Genomic DNA, 13419 nt, shown 5'->3' on the forward strand with positions numbered 1-13419 from the left:
CATTGCTGACAGGGCCATCTTTAGGGACAGGGGAATCGGTCCCTGTTGCTGTGATGTGGAGTGCCAGAGCCTGGGAAGGTGGTTTCACTGCTGTGTGTCGAACAGGAATGGAGTCTCATATAAATGTGTCCATGAATTCTGACCACTACCAACCCCTGTACCCCCTTCCCTGAACCCACACTTGCAAATGAGATTGTCCCTTTCCTTGTGAGACACACCTCTCAGGATACTGCACGTTTATAACTTCCTTTCTTCCAAACTGGAAGGGGAAGGCTGGAATAGGAGACTTCTCATCACTAGGGTAGACTGAGCTCTTGTGTGGTCACTAAGAATTCAGGCTTTGAGTTGGAATCTTGGTTCACATCCCAGCTACACTCCTTAATAGCCTCGTAGTGTCTTTGAACAATAATTTCTTATGTAAAATAGGGCTGAAAAGACACCTTCTCTTATAGGATTATGGTGAGGTCCGTACGAGATACTGCTCGTGAAGTATGTAGCACAGTGCCTGGGAGATACTAATAGTTCAATAAGTATTAAATCATCATCATCATTGGTCTCCTCTTTTACATCACAGCTTCACAATTAACTTCTCAGTGCTATGCTTTTGCTCAAGGAAATGTCTTTTCTTGGGGAGGACAGAGATATCAAGCCTTTTTATGTCTTTGCAGTCTTTTATCAAGTCTGCAAACCAACTCCCACCAGCCCTTCGAAGCTGTGCTGAATGCGTCTTTTCACCTTGACTCACTTCCAGAGCAGGAGAGGTGGGGGTCCCCTCTGGTTTGCCCCTCTCTGCCCATCCTCTCCGAGCAGGCTTCGTGCACGTGTCACTGTGCTTGTACCCAGCACGGGCCCCCTCTCTCTTTATTTCTCATAATAAGTGAAAATCTATTATGTTCCACTCCAGTTACACTTGTAAGGTTGAATGAAGGAACCTGGCAGAGAGGAAACTGTCTGAGGTCATGGTTATTGTCACGACTTGATTTTCACTCAGGGAGAACAAAAAGTAGTTCAACTGATTCCCCCTGTGTCCAATGCACCTGCTGGGGAAATCAAACCAGCCCTGAAAAGAGTCTGGAGCCATCCAGGTAAACAGGGTGTCTGCTTGCTGGAGGCCTGGCGTGTTTAAACAGGGACAATGCCCTCTGGCTGGGAGCACATACTTTAGCAGCTATCCGGGATTTTTGCTTTATGGACTAAATGTGTCTCGTGGTCTCAACATTTTCATTAAATATCAGGCTATGCAGAGTGCTCGTAGAGTCAGCCCACAGCATCACATAATGCTGGCTCTGGAACAAGCTTCATAGATTTAATTCAACGCTTTGATTTTATAATGGTGATCAAACATTTTTATAGCACTCACTATGTTGCAGATACTCTTAAAAGTGCATTATGAGAGTCATTTAATTCTCTTAAGAACCCAGAGAGTGTAGGTGTAATACTGTTTTCAACTCCATTGTACAGATGAAGAAATTGAGGCCCAATGAGGTCAGTTAACTTGTCCAAGTTTACAGCACTAAGGGAGGCTGGCTCCAGAGTCTGTGATGTTAATCCCTGCATCACACTGCCTCTGCGGACAGGAAGCTGAAGTTCGGAGGGTCTGAATTATTGCCCAAACTCTTATCTTTGGAAGGGAATTGACCTAGGGCTAAATTCCAGACCTGACTTCTAGTCCAGCAATCTCAACGATCTTGACCGTCTTCTGTGGTCCTGTTCCATCAAATCTTCTCTTCTATACAGTCTCAATCGTCTGAGGTTGCTTCTACTATTTCAGTTCATATTAATTTCCCCGATGGGGATCTACAATCTATGCAGCAAGGTGTTGCACTGCCTTCTTGGTTTTCTAATTGTTGATTTTGAGGCATGGTAAAGTGCTCAGAGGATTGAGCCCCAGACCCACCACTAAGTTTGTGAGTCTTCAGGCCTCCACTTCCATCTCTGAGCTACAGATATGGACTAGGTGATCTCTTAAGATCTTGCTGAGTATTGGCCATTTGGTCCTGTGGAAGGCCTCTCACCCTGGTGGAATACTTTCTATATTTGGGGCACTGTTCTATAAATAATAATCTGTATTATCTCATTTGATCTTTACCATAACTTCACAATATCATTATGAGGACTGATAGGTAAATACAGTCCTGCACACATGACAATATTTCGGTCAACAGACCATATATACGATGGTGGTCCCATAAGATTATAATGGAGCTGAAAAATTTCTATTGCCTAATGATATAATAGCTGTTGTAACATTGTAGCACAATTACTTTTAAAAATAAATAAATAAATAAATCCAGTATAGCCTAAGGGTACAGTGTTTATAGTCTACACTAGGGTACAGTAATGTCCTGGACCTTCCCATTCACTCACTACTCACTCACTCACATGCCTAGAGCACCTTCAGTCCTGCAAGCTCCATTCATAGTAATGCCCTATACAGATGCACCATTTTTTACCTTTTATACTGTATTTTTACGGTACCTTTTAGCCCAGGTGTGTAGTAGGCTATGCCATCTAGGTTGTGTAAGTACATTCTATGATGTTCGCACAAGAACTAAATCGCCTAATGACGCATTTCTCAGCACACATCCCCCCCATTAAGCAATATATGACTGTACTTATGAGTATTTAGAATAGTTTCCGGCATATATTAATAGTAAGTATGCTATGTGTTTATTAAAATGAAAAAAGATCAATACTATTATTTCCCCCATTTATCACATGGAGAAGGTCACTTAATTGCAGAGATTAAGTAACTTGGCTGAAGTCACACGAGTAACATAGTGAAGCTGGAACCCCAACCCTGGCAGGCTGACTCCTGTGTCCCCACGCTTAAGTGCCATGGGGGACTCTACTGATATTTTCCACAGCTTGTACCCCATGGGGGGAATAAGGGTGTGACTCACCTGTTGAGTTCCCCTGCATGTTACCTCTTCCTCTCCTTGCCTTAGGTAATGATTTCTTCTAATACTCTAGCATCCAATTCTCTCTCTCTCTCTCTCTCCACATCTGCTTGGGTGGTCTTTTGTTTCTACAGAGAGCAACTCAATGACACAAGTCCCTTTCCTCTTTGAGATCCCATAGGGACCTTGACAAGTCACCATTCTCTCTCAAGAGACTTGCAGTTCAAAACAACCCCATCTCCACCTACATCATGACTGTGTGTTGTAAGTCAACCAAGATCACAAATATTCCTGCCTTTTTCTTCCCCCTCTGTGAGTTTCCCAGAATGTTCCTAATTCCCCCCCTCTGCAGCTGGCAAGAGGCAGAGCAGAGCCCAGAACCCCAGAGTCCCAGGAAACACATTCCAGAAAATGTGCATTTGTGTTATATAATTATACAGGAGAAGCAGGGGGACATATGTTACCTTTTAGCAGCTTGTGTTCAGAGAGCCAGGCCTGGCGACGGAATGCGCGCTTGTCATGACTGCAGACGTTCACCTTTTCTTCTCAATAATCTGTACTCCGTGTGTTTGCACAAAAAGCCCCATTTGTAGTCTGAGTCTTTTATTGTGATCTATATGATAAGAAAATCACTATCATTTGGGTCCACAGCTCGAGGGGCCTGCTTTGCTTTTCAAGTACGGTAAGTTCTTAAACACGAGTGAGATGAAAAACACATTGCGCATCCCTCGGGGATTATTTAAAATATAAAATATAAATATTTCTCCCTTGAATGTACTTAATTTAGCGAGCCGGTATCTGGTTTGTGTCCTTTCAGTCATCACGCTGACATTGTGTTTGCTAGACCTTCATTTAGCTGAGTCAAAATGAGCCGGAGAAGCGAAAATCAGCACTTCGGGCTTCTCTGCCGAGCGGAGCGCAGGAAGATTGCCAAGTCTCCCTTGATCGCATAATGCCTCTCAGATAAGGTTCACTCTGCAGTAGGCCCTGCCTCGTGTTAGTGTTTTATGGTGACAGATACGCTGGCTCTGAGTGCCCTATTGCAATGAATCTATTGTGAGGAAAAGCAAACAGAAAAGTCAACCAGCCAGGAGGGCCCACACTTCACCTCTCAGGGCTGGACTCAGGGACGTGGCTGTCATTGCCTTGTTAGAGCCAACTCAATGGCATCCCTTACCCCTGACTGCAGGGTTTTAAGAATTTCTGAACCTAAAGGTAGTAGGGAGAGGGGATGGAGACTGGTTGATGAATGGGTACAAAACTACAATAAGGTCTAGTGTTCAGAAGCACAACAATAATTTAGTGTATATTTCAAAAGAACTGGAAGAGTAGATCTGGAATGTTCCCAACATGAAGAAATTATAAATGCTGGAGGTGATGGCTATCTCAATTACCCAGATTTGATCACTGCACATTGGATGTCTGCATCGAGATATCACAAATACCTCATAAATAGGTACAACGATTGCATGTCCATAAAAATTAAACAACAAAGAATTTCTGAACATAGAGGAAAAATAAAGAGAGAGGTAGTCCTCTGCCTTTTGCATCCTGGTACTCCACCAAGCTGACCTGCTGTTCTTTGAGTAAAACTGAGATAGTTGTTCTCATGTCTCTCCACTCTCAGAGATCTAGCGTGTCCCTTCCTTCTGCCTTATCATTTAGAACCAAGGACATGTGGGTCAGAGGAACAGAGGGCGTGGGGCTCTCTGATTCCATTCTGTGGACAGAGCATTAGATAGTGATGCTTGGGGGTCTGAGTGGATGTGGTTTTCCCTATGTTCTTTTTTCAAGTCTGCTTTTGTTAGGAGAGAAAATAAAACAGTAAAAGAAACTTTATTGGATGAAGGAAAAATACATCTTGGTTAAGACAAGGGAATACTTAGTACCCCAGGGACACTTGTGAGGGAAAGGTGGCTTCCAAGTCTCCCAGCCATGGAACCCATTCCTCAAGCAAAAGCTCACAAAGAAGTCCCACCTTAAATGATATTTTTCTGGTTCAAGTAGGGTGGCAGGACTCTTGGAGCCCCTATGAATGGCGTGTCTACTTTCTGTCTCATGTATTTGTCTGTCCAAGATATTTTGTGTAAGTGTAGTTATACAATATTTGTCCTTCTGTGTCTTGCATATTTCACTCAACATAAGATTTTCAATGTTCATCTAAGTCGTGGGATATATGAGAACTTCATTCCTTTTTATGTCTGAATAATATTCCATTGTATGTATATACTATTTTTTGTTTATCCATTTGTCTGTTGAAAGGCATTTGAGTAGCTTCCGCCTTTTGGCTATTGTATAATAATTGTGCTGCAATGAATATTGGCACATGAATATCTGAATTCCGGCTCACAGTTCTTTTAAGTATGTACTGTACTTAGCAGTGAAATTGCTAGGTTATATGGAAACACCATGTTTAGTTTTTGAGGAACTGCTAAACGGGTTTCCACAGTAGCTGCACCATTTTTCATTACATTACAATCCAGGAGAGTTTCAATTTCTTGATATCCTCACCAACACTTCTTACTTTCTGGTTTTTGTTTATTATTATACTCATCCTAGTAGGTGTGAAATTATATGTGATTGTGTTTTTGATTTGCATTTCCCTGATGAATGCGGAGGCTGGGCATCTTTTCATGTGCTTACTGGCCATTTGTATATCTTCTTTGCAGAAATGTCTATTCAAGTTCTTTGCCTATTTTTTGAAAAATAGACCTTTTTTTAGAGCTATTCACAGCAAACTTAAGTGGAAAGTATAGAGATTTCCCATATATTGCTTGCCTTCATTTATGACTAGCCTATCCATTTATCAATGTACCCTACCAGAATGGCACATTTGTTAAAATTGATGAACCTACACAGACACTCCACTATCACCCAGATTCCATAGTTTATGTTAGGCGTCTACATAGTGTAACATTAGTGTTACATTATGAAACTCTTGGTGTTACACATTTTATGAGTTTGGATAAATGTATAATGACATGTATCTACCATTGTAATATCATACACAATAGTTTCACTACCCTAAAAATCCTCTGTGTTCTACCTATTCATCCTTCCTTCCTGTATCCATAGTTTTGTCTTGCTCAGAATATCATATAGTTGGAATTATACAATATATTGCCTCTTCACATTGGCTTTTTTCGCTTAGTAGTATCATTTAAGTTTCCTCTAGGTCTTTTCATGGCTTGATAGCTCATTTCTCTTTCGCAATGAATATTATACCATTGTCTGAATGTACCACAGTTTATTTATCCATTCACCTACTAAAGGACATCTTGGTGGCTTCAAAGTTTTGGTAATTGTGGATAAGCCTGCTATAAACATCTGTGTGCTGGTTTTTGTGTAGACATAAGTTTTGAACTCCATCGAGTAAATAGCCAGGAGCTATATTTATTTGCCATGTGTGCACAGGTTGAATGTCTCTTATCTGAAACGTTTGGAACCAGAAATGTTTTGGATTTGGGGTTCTAAGATTTTGGAATATTTGCAGTATACTTACCAGTTCAGCATCCCTAATCTAAAAACTTGAAATCTGAAATTCTCCAATGAGCATATCTCTTGCGTGTCATGTTGGTGCTCAAAAATTTTGGATTTTGGAGCACTTAGGATTTTACATTTTCAGATTAGAGATACTCAGCGTGTATCTTCTTTGGTGAGGTGTCTGTTCATGTTTTTTGCCCATTTTCAAATCAGGTTGTCTGTTTTCTTATTGTGAAGTTTTAAGAGTTTTTTGTATATTTTCAATAACACTGCATTATCAGATAAATTTTTTGGAAATATTTTGTCCCAGTCTTTGGCTTGTCTTTTTATTCTCTTGACAGTGTTTTTCACTAAAGAGCAGAAATTTTTAACTCTAATGAAGTCTGTCTTATCAATTTTTTCTTTGGTGTTGTATCTGAAAAGTCATAGTCATCTAGATTTTCTCCTATGTTATTTCATGGGACTTTTTTATAGCACTGCATTTTATAATTATGTCTATGATCCATTTTGAGTTAATTTTTGTGAAGGGTATAAGGTCTGTGTCTAGATTCATTTTTTGCATATGATTCTGAGTTTTTCCAACTCCATTTGTTGAAAATACTATCTTTGCTCCATTGTATTGCTTTTGCTCCTTAGTCAAAAATCAGTTGACTACATTTATTTGGATCTGTTTCTGGACTCTCTATTAGGTTGCACTCATCTGTATGTCTATTCTTTGACCAATACCACATTGTCTTAATAACTATAACTTTATATAGGTTGAGTATCCCTAATCCAAAAATCCAAAGTGCTCCAAAATCTAAAACTTTTTGAGTGCTAACATGATGCTCAAAAAAAAAAAAAAAATACTCATTAGATCATTTTGCAATTCAGATTTTTTGATTAGGGATACTGAACTGATAAGTATACTGCAAATATTCTGATATCAAAAAAAATTGAAATCCAAAACACTTCTGGTCCCAAGCATTTCAGATAAAGGAATACTAAATCCGGAGTAAGTCTTGAAGACAGAAACTGTCAGTCCTCCAACTTAGTTCTTCTCCTTCAAATTAGGTTCACTATTCCGGGTATTTTATCTCTCCATATAAACTTTAGAATCAGAGTGTTGATATTTACTAAATTAAATAACTTGCTCTGATTTTGAGTAGGATTGCATTGAATCTATACATAAATTTGGAAACAACTGACATCTTGATGCTATTGAGTTTTCTTATTCATGAACATAAGACTATCTCTCCATTTATTTAGTTCTTTGATTTCTGTCATCAGAGTTTTGATTTTTCCTCATACAAATCTATAATCTTATGCACATTTTATTAGTTTTATACCTAAGTATTTCATTTTGGAGGATGCTAATGCAGATGGTAATGTACTTTTAGTTTCAAATTTCACTTGTTCATTGCTGGTATGTAGGAAAGTTATTACCTTTTAAAAACATTGATCTTGCATCATATAAAATTATTATAAATGCTTACTAGTTCTAGGAGTTTCTTTGTTAACACTTTCAGATTTTCTACATGGACCATCATGCCATCTGAAAGCTAAGACAATTATTTTTCTTCTCAATCTGTATACTTTTTATGTTATTTTCTTGTCTTATTGCATTAGCTAAAACTTTCAGTATGATATTGAAAAAAGGAATGGTGTGAAAGGACATCCTTTATTTGTTCTTGATCTTAACAGGAAAGCTTTGAGTGTTTCACCATTAAATATGATGTTAGCTATAGTTTTTTTGTAGATATTCCTTATCAAATTGAGAAAGTTCCCCTCTATCCTTTGTTACATAAAGTTTTTATCATTAACAGGTATTGGATTTTGTCAAATGCTTTTTTGGCACCTATTTATATCCTCACATGAATTTTCTTCTTTAGTTTGTAGATATGATGGATAACATTAGCTGTTTTTTAAATTTTGAACCAGCCTTGCATATCTGAGATAAATCCCACTTGGTTGTGGTATATAATTCCTTTTATATATTGTTAGATTCAATTTGCTAATTATTTTGTTGAGGATTTTTGCGTCTATGTTTCTGAGAGATATTGGTCCATAGTTTTCTTTTTATTTGTCATGTCTTTGTCTAGTTTTGCTCTTAGGATAATTCTTGCCTCATGGAATGAGTTAGGAAGAATTCCCTCTGCTTCTTCCTTCTGAGAGATATTGTATAGAATTGATATAGAATTCACTGTCGAACCTGGGCCTGGTGCTTTTGGTTTGACAATTTCTTTAATAGATAGATGTAGAGATGTTCAGATTATGTGTTTTTTGTTATGAGTTTTGGCAGATTGTGTCATTCAAGGAATTGCTTCATTTCATCTAGGTTACAATATTTGTGGACTTAGAATTGTTCACATTTCCGTATTATCTTTTTAATGTCCCTGAGATCTGTAGTAATGTTCTCTCTTCTATTTCTGATATTGGTAATTTGTGTCCTGTCTTTTTATTTTATTTATTTATTTATTTATTTATTGTTTTGCATGACTGGTGTCTTCTTGATTTTTCTTTTCAAAGAATCAGCTTTTTGTTTTCTTTTGATTTCTTTATTGATTTTCTGTTTTCAATTTCATTGATTTCTGCTCTTTTTATTATTTCTTTTCATTTGCTTATTTTGGGTTTAGTTTTCTCTTCTTTTTCTAGTTCTCTAAGATGGAAGCTTAGACAATTGCTTTTAGATCTTTCTTCTCTTCTATTATATACATTTAATGCTATAAATTTTTTTCTAACCACTGCTTTCTCTGCATCCCTCAAATTCTGATAAGTTGTGTTTTCATTTTCATTTAGTTCAAAATATTTTTAAATTTCTCTCATGATGTCTTCTTTGACCCATATGTTAGTTAGACATGTATCGTTTAATCTCTAACTATTTTTGAGGGTTTCCAATTGCCTTCTTATTCTTGATTTCTAGTATAATTCTATTGTGGTCTGAAAGCAGACATTTTATGACTTCTATTCTTTTAAATTTCTTGAGGTGTATCTTGTGGTCTAAAATGTGTTTTATCTTGGTGAATGTTCCATATGAGCTTCAGGAAAATGTGTATTCTACTGTTGTGTAGTCTATAGATGTCAATTATATTCACTTAATTGAAGATGTGTTGAGTTCAATTATGTCCTTGCTGATTTTCTGCCTGCTAGATCTGTCTATTTCTGATAGAGGAGTGCTGAGTTCCCCCACACCAATAGCAGATTCATCTATTTCTCCTTGCAGTTAACCTGGCTAGAGGTTTATCAATTTTGCTGCAGAAGGAACTGCTATAAATAGGCATTTAATAATGTGGTGGTGAGGTATAGGGAAAGGCGTTGCATTTTTTAGTGTTTTGATTAGGTCTCAGCCTTTCAGTGAGCCTATGCCTCTGGATTATGAACTTCACAAATGTTTCTCAATATTTTTCTCCCCCCTTAGGTAAGACTGGATGGCTAGAGTGGGCTGGATTTTGGTATTTTCCTTCTCCCACGTGGTAAGGCCAGTGGGCTGGAGTTGGGTATTCCCCTTTTCCCAGGCCAGCTGGTTTCTGATAAAACCCCAGCAGGTGAGGCTCAGGTTAAGTAGTTTCTCCTGCGGGCAGGCCTTGTTAAGAAGAACAGAGCATTCTGGTACATTTCAACATGGATCCTTTCCTCCACCCTCAGTGACTGGTTCCCCTGGAGTTTTTTAACTCTCAGACGTGTTTGTACCTAGTCTCCAGCAATTCCTTGTTACTGTTCAGTTCTGGAGGGTTCTGGTTCCTGAAGCCTCCTGCTTGTGTGTTCTGCTCTGGTAAGTTGTAGTTCTTCGTATGGGCCCATCCGTCTTTCTGATTTCTGGGGCACTGGTGTGCCTTGTGAGGCCTCACTTCCCTTTCGGATCTAGGAAGAGTTGTTGATGTTTCAGTTTTTTTGGCTTTTTGCTTGTGTGGACAGGGTGGCAACTTCAAGCTCCTAACATGCAGAACAGGAAACTGGAAGTCTCTCTGCCTGTCTTTCCATTGGGTTGTTTTTGTTTTTGTGGTGGAGAGTTGGGAGTTCTTTATATATTCTGGTTTTGTAATCAGATACATCCCTTTTAAGATATATAATTTGCAAATATTTTTCTCTGTATAATATACAGATAATTCTCTGATAATATACAGAAATTTCTGTATATTATCTTTTCCCTTTCTTGATAATATCCTTTGATGCACAGATGTTTTTGGTGAAATCTAATTTATCTGTTTTATCTTTGGCTGGTTTTATTTTGGGTGTCATATCTAAGAATCCATTTACCAAATCCAAGGTCGTGGAAATTTACTCCAATGTTTTCTTGAACAGTTTTTTATTTATTTATTTATTATCTCTCAGGCATTTACCATATATAATCTTACTTAATCCTCGCAACAAACCTATGTGATATTATTGTCTCTTTTTGGTTAATAAGGACATGTACGCTTAAAGTAATAATTTACACAAGATTGTACCACTAATAAAATGATAGGGCAGAGATTTGAACTAGTGTTTCCAAATTTCTGACGGTTACTAGTTTGGAGGGTTCAGGAATGAGATAGCAAAATTTATAAGATTTCTCAGAAATTCCCCAAGTCATAAGTCATTTTAAAAATAATCTCAACATTCTTCATACACTTTACTTATTATGGATATTTTAAAAATGTATTTAATAAATAAGAAGGATTAAATATAGTAGAATTTAGAGAGTATAATGAACGTTGAAACACTGAAAAATGCCAGCAAATGGTATTGGGTAGTAGTCAAATAATGTAACATTTGGATTTCCTAGCGAGGACAACGACTTACAAAGAATCCATGCAGAAATTGCAACTTAAGGATTTAATTGCTTCTAAAACTTGTTATTTCTTGGAATAGCACTTGCAGAATTTAAATAAAGCATACAATGTGTATAAACTTATTGATATTTATTTTATGTGCCAGAAATGACTCATTGTTAGCAGCAGACAAGGCCAAAAATATACACTTATACACATGGCAACAGATACAAGCAAAACTGATTAGATTGTGAACATTCCTCTCCTAGGTTGATTGTTAAGCTTTAATTCATGCTAGAGTACTATAATACTTCATCCCTTTCCCTGATTTCTCAACTGATTTTTTTTTTAAGATATGGGAAAACATAAATTTTCTAAGAAATGCCTAGAAGGAATTCTTGCATATGAACAGTAATTAGAACCAGGTCTGGGGTTTTTTTTCTCCCTCTAAAACCCATGTTCTTCCCACTACTCTATCTGGAAGTCTTCCAAGAGCTACAAGGAAGTGATGGAAAAAGGAAAACACCATTGGGTTTTATGACCAGGAGGTGTTTGGTATAACACTCTCGAGAGTTATTATTGGGTGTATTAGTTTCCTATTGCTGCTGTAACAAATTACCATGAACTTTATTGGCTTAAAATAAATCAACACACATTTATTCTTTTACAGTGCTCGAGGTCAGAATTCTAAAATAAGTTTCACTGGGCCAACATCAAGGTGTTGGCAGGGCTGGTTCCTTCTGGAGGCTCGGTTGGAGAATATGGGTTTTTGTGAGTTTTTCTTTTTTCCTTTTCCAGATAAAGTGGTTCCCTTTATTTCTTGGCTTGTGGCTCTGTCTTACTCTGTTTGTGTGATAACAAAATCCCACAGTTTAGGTAATTTATAAAGAAGTGAAATTGATTTCTCAGAATTCTGGAGGCTGGAAGTCCAAGATTAAGCCACTAGCAGGTTCAGTGTCTGATGAGGGCCTAGTGTTGTCATCCAACATATTGCTACATCCTGCAGAGAACAGGAATGTGGTGTCAGGGACAGAAGGGATGAAAAGGGACAAACTCCCTCCATCAAGCCCTTTCATAAGGGCACCTGTTCTCATTCATGACTGTGGAGCCCACATGACTCAATCACCCCCTGAAGGCACACTATTGAATTTTATATCTTTCCTTACAGTAGCCTCTGCCACGTGTGGCTATTTAGATTTAAATCAATTGAAATTAAGTCAGATTAAAAATTCCTTAGTCACACCAGCCACACTTCAAATGTCCAATAGCCACGTGTAGTTAGTGGACAGTATAGACATAGAGCATTTCCATCAACACAGAAAGTTCTGTTGCTCAGTGCTGACCTAGAACACAGAAAATGATCAATAAATATCCGAGGGAAAAAAGAAAAAAAAAAAAAAAGGAGACAGGAAGAGAGAAAGGGAGGAAAGATAAATATAATTTTGAAAGGATGTCAGGAAAAAATGGTCCAAGATTTAGAAATTGGCAAAAGAGATTACTGAGTGTCCTTTGAACAAAGGGTCAGCAAACCCACTGGGGATTATCTGCTTCTATGAGGCTGTGCTGTGCACCTTTCACTGACTTTTTATTACCTAGGCAATTTTTCCAGCTTCTGCAGAGGAAGAAGTTAACTTGCAGAAAACTGATAGGAATGTGAATAATTTTTCCCACAGTGATGCAAATAAATTCTGTTCCACTAGACAATTCATTTCCTCCTGGTATAGAAGATAATCTCACACATTACATTTTATTGCCCTGTAGGATATTAACACATTGTATCTATTAGCAAATTTATTTCTGACATTCTTAACTGACGAAATCTCTGATCTTTAAAGTTCCCTTTTGACTAGGTCTTAGTATCTTACTGGTTCCCTCATTGATTAATGAGTTGGATAAAATCTCACATACATGTTAATTTTTTCTGCATGTAAGAGATGCATTATTTTAACATTTAAAACATTATACCTTGGAAGTTTTGAAGGCTGTAGTAAGATGCTCAAGTGGGCTTCCCTGAGAGCTTGGTAGAAAGTGTCACTTGAGACATATACCTCATAGGCTGTGCAAGACCAGGTTTGCTTTTCTTAGCTCCCAGAGTGAATATCAAAAAGCAGTAGAATTTTAACTTTGCAGACTCTCTGTTTCTTTAGGTTCTTTTATTCTCTCTAGTATTTTGGGGTTTTTTTTTTTTTTGAGCATGTATTTGTTTTTGATTCTTGTTCATGCAAAGTCACTAATCATTCCACATTAGTTGCAACAATGGGATTTAGTTTAATGTTCTGTTTGGTGATCCTTGCCAGATGGATGGT

Source organism: Eulemur rufifrons, chromosome 25 (genome assembly GCF_041146395.1).
Source record: "Eulemur rufifrons isolate Redbay chromosome 25, OSU_ERuf_1, whole genome shotgun sequence".
In the NCBI taxonomy this organism is placed as follows: domain Eukaryota; kingdom Metazoa; phylum Chordata; class Mammalia; order Primates; family Lemuridae; genus Eulemur; species Eulemur rufifrons.